This window comes from Arachis ipaensis, chromosome B8, assembly GCF_059453495.1.
Source record: "Arachis ipaensis isolate K30076 ecotype BB chromosome B8, ASM5945349v1, whole genome shotgun sequence".
Taxonomy (NCBI): Eukaryota; Viridiplantae; Streptophyta; class Magnoliopsida; order Fabales; family Fabaceae; genus Arachis; species Arachis ipaensis.
Window position 1 is genome coordinate 73,223,523 of NC_142443.1, and position 8,525 is coordinate 73,232,047.

Consider the following 8,525-nt stretch of genomic DNA (forward strand, 5'->3'; position numbering starts at 1 on the left):
AAATCCCTTCCCTCTTTTTCAAAAATTCCTTTTTAATTAATTGATTATTTTAAAAATTTAATTTAATTTAATTTGATTTCAATTTTAATTTTCGAAATTTAACCTTAAATTTTATTTTTAATTTTCGAAATTCCCTTTCTCTCATCTCCTTCTAATTATTTATTTATTTACTAACACTTCTCTTCATCTCAAAATTCGAACCCTCTCTTCCTCTTGGTGTTCGAATTTCTCTTCTTCTATTCTTCTATTCTTATACTCACATACAGGAATGTCTATACTGTGACATAGAGGATTCCATATTTTCTTTGTTATTCCCTTCTTTGTCATATGAGCAGGAACAAGGATAAGAACATTCTTGTTGAAGCTGATCCTGAACCTGAAAGAACTCTGAAGAGGAAGCTAAGGGAAGCTAAAGCACAACTCCCTGGAGAAAATCTGACAGAAATTTTCGAAAAAGAAGGAGACATGGCCTAAAATAATAACAATGCAAGGAAGATGCTTGGTGACTTTACTGCACCAAATTCCAATTTACATGGAAGAAGCATCTCAATTCCTGCCATTGGAGCAAACAACTTTGAGCTTAAACCTCAATTAGTTTCTCTGATGCAACAGAACTGCAAGTTTCATGGACTTCCATCTGAAGATCCTTTTTAGTTCTTAACTGAATTCTTACAGATCTGTGATACTGTTAAGACCAATGGGGTTGATCCTGAGGTCTACAGGCTTATGCTTTTCCCATTTGCTGTAAGAGACAGAGCTAGAGTATGGTTGGACTCTCAACTTAAAGACAGCCTGAACTCCTGGGATAAGCTGGTCACGGATTTCTTAGCCAAGTTCTTTCCTCCTCAAAAGCTTAGCAAGCTTAGAGTGGATGTTCAAACCTTTAGACAGAAAGAAGGAGAATCCCTCTATGAAGCTTGGGAGAGATATAAGCAACTGACCAAAAAGTGTCCTTTTGACATGCTTTCAGAATGGACCATTCTGGATATATTCTATGATGGTCTATCTGAGTTATCAAAGATGTCACTGGACCATTCTGCAGGTGGATCCATTCACCTAAAGAAAATGCCTGCAGAAGCTCAAGAACGCATTGACATGGTTGTAAATAACCAGTTCATGTACACTTCTGAAAGGAATCCTGTGAATAATGGGACGCCTATGAGGAAGGGAGTTCTTGAAATTGATACTCTGAATGCCATATTAGCTCAGAATAAATTATTGACTCAGAAAGTCAATATGATCTCTCAGAGTCTGAATGGATTGAAAGAATCATCCAACAGTACTAAAGAGGCATCTTCTGAAGAAGAAGCTTATGATCCTGAGAACCCTGCAATAGCAGAGGTGAATTATATGGGTGAACCCTATGGAAACACCTATAATCCTTGATGGAGAAATCATCCAAATTTCTCATGGAAGGATCAACAAAAGCCTCAACAAGGCTTTAATAATGGTGGAAGAAACAGGTTTAGCAATAGCAAGCCTTTTCCATCATCCACTCAGCAACAGACAGAGAATTCTGAGCAGAATCCATCAAGCTTAGCAAATATAGTCTCTGATCTATCCAAAGCCACTTTAAGTTTCATGAATGAAACAAGGTCCTCCATTAGAAATTTGGAAGCACAAGTGGGCCAGCTGAGTAAAAGAGTCACTGAAACCCCTCCTAGTACTCTCCCAACCAATACAGAAGAGAATCTAAAGAGAGAGTGCAAGGCCATTGATTTAACCATCATGGCCGAACCTATAAGGGAGGGAGAGGACGTGAATCCCAGTGAGGAAGACCTCCTAGGACGTCCAGTGATCAATAAAGAGTTTCCCTCTGAGGAACCAAATGAATCTGAGACTCATCTAGAGACCATAGAGATTCCATTGAACCTCCTTATGCCATTCATGAGCTCTGATGAGTATTCTTCTTCTGAAGAGAATGAAGATGTTACTGAAGAGCAAGTTGCCAAGTACCTTGGTGCAATCATGAAGCTGAATGCCAAATTATATTGTAATGAGACTTGGGAAGATGAACCTCCCTTGCTCATCAATGAACTGAGTGATCTAAATCAACTGAAATTGCCTCAGAAGAAATAGGATCCTGGAAAGTTCTTAATATCTTGTACCATAGGCACCATGACCTTTGAGAAGGCTCTATGTGACCTTGGATCAGGGATAAACCTCATGCCACTCTCTGTAATGGAGAAACTGGGAATCTTTGAGGTGCAAGCTTCCAGAATCTCATTAGAGATGGCAGACAACTCAAGAAAACAGGCTTATGGACAAGTAGAGGATGTGCTAGTAAAGGTTGAAGGCCTTTACATCCCTTCTGATTTCATAATCCTGGATACTGGGAAGGATGATGATGAATCCATCATCCTTGGAAGACCCTTCCTAGCCACAGCAAGAGCTGTGATTGATGTGGACAGAGGAGAATCGATCCTTCAATTGAATGAGGACAACCTTGTGTTTAAAACTCAAGGATCTCCTTCTGTAACCATGGAGAGGAAGCATGAAAAGCTTCTCTCACTGCAGAGTCAACCAAAGCCCCCACAGTCAAACTCTAAGTTTAGTGTTGGGAGGCCACAACCAAACTCTAAGTTTGGTGTTGAACCCCCACATTCAAACTCTAAGTTTGGTGTTGGAAGGTTCCAACAATGCTCTGAACATCTGTGAGGCTCCATGAGAGCTCACTGTCAAGCTATTGACATTAAAGAAGCGCTTGTTGGGAGGCAACCCAATGTTATCTAATTATATTTATTTATTTTCTGTTGTTATTTTCTGTTTTCTTTAGGTTGATGATCATGTGAAGTCACAAAAACTACTGAAAAATCAAAAATAAAATGAAAAATAGCAGAAGAAATAGAACACCCTGGAGGAGAGCAGTCTGGCGTTTAAACGCCAGAAACAAGCATCTGTCTGGCATTTAACGCCAGAAACAGGCACTAAGCTGGTGTTTAACGCCAGAAACAAGCATCTACCTGGCGTTAAACACCAGAACAGAGCATGGAAGTGGCGTTTAACGCCAGAAACAGGCAGCAGTCTGGCGTTAAACGCCAGGATTGCACAGCAAGGGCGTTTTACATGCCTAATTGGAGCAGGGATGTTAAGTCCTTGGCCCCACAGGACCTTTGGACCCCACAGGATCCCCACCTACCTTTCTTCTCTTCACACCCTTTCATAACTCTCTTCCCCAAATACCCTTCACCAATCAACTCAATCACTCTTCCCCATCACCTCTTCACCACTCACATCCATCCTCTCTTTCCCAAAAACCCCACCTACCTTTAAATTCAAAATATTTTCCCTCCCAAACCCAACCCTAATGGCCGAACCCTAAACCCCTCCCCCACTCCAATATAAACCCCTCATTCCTTCTTCATTTTCACACAACACAACCCTAACTTCACCCCTTGGCCGAAAACACCTCACCCTCCATCTCCTCCATTTTCTTCTTCTTCTACTATTTTTCTTTCCTCTTTTGCTCGGGGACGAGCAAACATTTTAAGTTTGGTGTGGTAAAAAGCATTGCTTTTTGTTTTTCCATAACCATTAATGGCACTTATGGCCAGAGAAACCTCTAGAAAGAGGAAAGGGAAGGCAATTGCTTCCACCTCTGAGTCATAGAAGATGGAGAGATTCATCTCAAAGGTCCATCAAGACCACTTCTATGAAGTTGTGGCCAAGAAGAAAGTGAACCCTGAGGTACCTTTCAAGCTCAAGAAGAATGAGTATCCGGAGATCCGACTTGAGATCCAAAGAAGAGGTTGGGAATTTCTCACCAACCCCATTCAACAAGTCGGGATCCTAATGGTTCAAGAGTTCTATGCAAATGCATGGATCACTAGGAACCATGATCAAAGTGTGAACCCGAATCCAAAGCATTGGCTTACCATGGTTCAGGGGAAATACTTAGATTTCAGTCCAGAAAATGTAAGGCTGGCGTTCAACTTGCCAATGATGAAAGAGAACGCACGCCCCTACACTAGAAGGGTCAACTTTGATCAAAGGTTGGACCAAGTCCTTATGGACATATGTGTGGAAGGAGCTCAATGGAAAATTGACTCAAGAGGCAAGCCGGTTCAACTAAGAAGGCTTGACCTCAAACCAGTGGCTAGAGGATGGTTAGAGTTCATTCAACGCTCAATCATTCCTACTAGCAACCGGTCTGAAGTTACCATAGACCGGGCCATCATGATCCATAGTATCATGATTGGAGAAGAGGTGGAAGTTCATGAGATTATACCTCAAGAACTCTACAAAGTGGCTGACAAGTCTTCCACTTTGGCAAGGTTAGCCTTTCCTCACCTCATCTGTCACCTCTGCAATTCGGCTGGAATTGATATAGAGGGAGACATCCTCATTGAAGAGGATAAGCCCATCACTAAGAAAAGGATGGAGCAAACAAGAGATCATAGACCTCAACATGAGCATGAGGAAATTCCTCACCATGAAATCCCTGAGATGCCTCAAGGGATGCACTTCCCTCCACAAAATTATTGGGAACAAATCAACACCTCCCTAGGAGAATTAAGTTCCAACATGGGACAACTAAGGGTGGAGCACCAAGAGCACTCCATCATCCTCCATGAAATTAGAAAAGATCAAAGAGCTATGAGGGAGGAGCAAGAAAGACAAGGAAGAGACATAAAGGAGCTCAAGAGCACCATTGGTTCTTCAAGAAGAGGAAGACACCACCCTCACTAGGGTGGACTCATTCCTTAATCTCCTTGTTTATTTATTTTCCTATTTTTCGATTTTTGAGCTTTATGTTTATTTATATTTGTGTCTTATTACATGATCATTAGTGTCTAAGTGTCTATGCCTTAAAGTTATGAATATGAATCCATCACCTCTCTTGAATGAAAAATATTTTAATTACAAAAGAACAAGAAGTACATGGTTTCGAATTCATCCTTGAAACTAGTTTAATTATTTTGATGTGGTGGCAATACTTTTTGTTTTCTGAATGAATGCTTGAACAGTGCATATGTCTTTTGAAGTTGTTGTTTATGAATGTTAAATATGTTGGCTCTTGAAAGAATGATGAAAGAGGAGACATGTTATTTGATAATCTGAAAAATCATAAAAATAATTCTTGAAGCAAGAAAAAACAGTGAATACAAAAGCTTGCAGAAAAAAAATGGCTAAAATAAAAGAAAAAGAAAAAGAAAAAGCAAGCAGAAAAAGCCAAAAGCTCTTTAAACCAAAAGGCAAGAGCAAAAAGCCAATAGCCCTTAAAACCAAAAGGCAAGGGTAATAAAAAAGGATCCAAGGCTTTGAGTATTAATGGATAGGAGGGCCCAAAGGAATAAAATTTTGGCCTAAGTGGCTAAATCAAGTTGTCCCTAACCATGTGCTTGTGGCATGAAGGTCCAAGTGAAAAGCTTGAGACTGAGTGGTTAAAGTCGTGGTCCAAAGCAAAAGAGTGTGCTTAAGAGCTCTGGGCACCTCTAATTGGGGACTCTACAAAGCTGAGTCACAATCTGAAGAGGTTCACGCAGTCATCTTTCTGTGGCATTTATGTATTCGGTGGTAATATTGGAAATCAAAATGCTTAGGGTCATGGCCAAGACTCATAAAGTATCTGTGTTCAAGAATCAACATACTGAACTAGGAGAATCAATAACACTATCTAAATTCTGAGTTCCTACGGATGCCAATCATTCTGAACTTCAAAGGATAAAGTGAGATGCCAAAACTGTTCAAAAGCAAAAAGGCTACTAGTTCCGCTCATCTAATTGGAATTAAGCTTCATTGATATTTTGGAATTTTTTGTATATTCTCTTCTTTTTATCCTATTTTATTTTTATTTTCTTGGGGACAAGCAACAATTTAAGTTTGGTGTTGTGATGAGCGGATAATTTGTACCCTTTTTGGCATTATTTTTAGGTAGTTTTTAGTATGTTTTAGTTACTTTTTGTTATTTTTCTATTAGTTTTTATGCAAAAATCACATTTCTAGACTTTACTATGAGTTTATGTATTTTTTTGTAATTAGGTATTTTCTGGCTAAAATTGAGTGACCTGAGCAAAAATCTGATTCAGAGGCTGAGAAAGGACTGCAGATGCTGTTGGATTCTGACCCTCCTACACTCAAAATGGATTTTCTGGAGCCAGAAAAGCCTAATTGGTGCGCTCTCAATTGCTTTGGAAATTAGACATCTTGGGCTTTCTAGCAATATATAATAGTCTATACATTGCCTGAGATTTGATGGCCCAAACTGGCGTTAAACGCCAGCCAAAGACCCTTTTCTAGAGTAAAACGCCAGAACTGGCACCAAAACTGGAGTTAAACGCCCAAACTGGCACCCAAGCTGGCGTTTAACTCCAAGAATGGCCTATGCTCGTGAAAGCTTCAATGCTCAACCCAAGCACACACCAAGTGGATCCTGGAAGTGGATTTCTGCACTATCTGCACTTAGTTACTCATTTTCTGTCAACCAAAGTTACTAGTTTAGTATAAAAACTACTTTTAGAGATTCATTTTGTATCTAATGACATTTTACATCTCATATTGTGTTTTCTACGGCATGAGTCTCTAAACCCCATAGGTGGGAGTGAGGAGCTCTACTGTGTCTCAATGGATTAATGCAATTACTATTGTTTTCTATTCAATCATGCTTGATTCTGTTCTAAGATACTCACTCGTACTTCAATATAGAGAATAGGATGATCCGTGACACTCATCATCATTCTCGAACTTATGAACGCGTGCTTGACAACCATTCCCTTTCTACCTGAGCTCAACGTAGTCATTGGGCGACAGCTTGAGTGCGTATCTCTTGGATCTCTAATCCACAGATCGAGTTTATGGAATTAGAATCTTCGTGGTAGAGACTAGAAACAATTGGTAGCATTCCTGGGATCCGGAAAGTCTAAACCTTGTTTGTGGTATTCCGAGTAGGATCTGGGAAGGGATGACTGTGACGAGCTTCAAACTTACGAATGTTGGGCGCAGTGACAGTGTGCAAAAGGATAGAGAGATCCTATTCCAACACAAGTGAGAACCGACAGATGATTAGCCGTGCAGTAGCTGTACCTGATATTTTTCATCCGAGATGAGAAATTCGACAGTTGATTAGCCGTGCAGAGACCATACCTAGTATTTTTCATCCGAGAGGATCATACAGCTTGCCATGGAAGGGAGCACGCGTGATTGGAAGAAGATAGTAAGAAAACAGAGATTCAGATGACAGAGCATCTCTAGAACCTCAACCTGTTTCTTATTACTGAATCACAAGTACCATTTATTTCATGTTATTTACTTTTCATAAACAAAATCATTTTTATCATTAATCTCCTGACTAAGATTTACAAGATAACCATAGCTTGCTTCAAGCCGACAATCTCCGTGGGATTGACCTTTACTCACGTAAGGTATTACTTGGACGATCCAGTGCACTTGCTGGTTAGTTGTGTGGAGTTGTGAAAAGTATAATCACAATTTCGTGCACCAGGATGCTAACCAAGTAACCTAAGAATTGAACTTGGTGAGGTTAGGTAACCTTAATTGAGGAAATTGCAAGTTCAATTCTAGGTAACAAGTTGAAAACAAGCAGTTTATGAAAATTTGGGCAGCATCCCGGCAGTAAATTGGACGTTTCCAGATAGCAAACAGTAGTAAAAACAGTCACACGAACTTAAGATATCAAACAGGCAAAGCAACCAAAGAATTCACATGACTCATAGGCGAGCAAGGCAGTAGTTACATGGTACATAAGAACCAAGAAATTTACTCATGGTGACAACCATGAGTTTAAATAGCAACACAATCATCAGCAGCAAGCAAGTAACATTCAACAATTAAACACAAACGGAGCATTTATCAGGCCTAGAATCCTCTAACCACAACCTAACTACCTAACTGCAATTATTTCTATCTAGCCTAACATGCACAATTAGTCACCTAGCTAATCTAAAACTAACTAACAAAATTAACAAAGGATAGTAAAGAAAATAGAGCAGAGGCATGGTAAAACCTGGAGGCAGAGGCAGAATAGAATAGAAATAAAGGAATGGGAGGAAGAGGCAGCAAAGTGGTGCTACCAGCAGCGACGACTCACAGCGGCGCCGGAGGTTGTGGCAGACAGAAGGCAGAGAAAGGAGGTGATGAGAGGAGTGAGAGAAAGATCAAGAGAATAAGAGAGATGAGGAGACGGAGAGGGTGGTGGCGACGGCGGTGGTGTCGCCGGTGCGGTGGTGGCGGAGTGAGCTCTGAGGATGGTGGTTATGGAGTGAGAAGCAGAAGAAAGAATGTTGGGAAGGAGGTGGGTGAGGTGCGCAACTGCGCTGTGTTCATCGCGTGGTTAGGGTTTAATTAATTTGAATCCACGCGTGCGCACATGGTGTGCGTCTGCGCAGATGGATGAAAATGGGGGTATACGCGGAAGCGTCTTGTGCGCATTTGCGTGGGTGGAAAAATGAATGAGTGACGTGGTAGCGTCTGATGCGCTTTCGCGTAGATAAGGGGTGTAGGCATGGGCGCGGACGGGTACAGTGCACGTCCGCGTCTAGTGAGTTGGGCTAAGGGCTTAATGTTGG

General features: G+C 40.8%; 1 non-coding gene across 1 annotated transcript; it reads right to left on the bottom strand.

Moving 5' to 3' along the window:
- Window positions 1-858: 858 nt before the first annotated feature.
- On the bottom strand, window positions 859-966 carry LOC148548491 (small nucleolar RNA R71). The gene has a single exon (XR_015897602.1). It is a non-coding gene; the product is annotated as a small nucleolar RNA R71 (small nucleolar RNA).
- Between the last annotated feature and the right edge of the window lie 7,559 nt (window positions 967-8,525).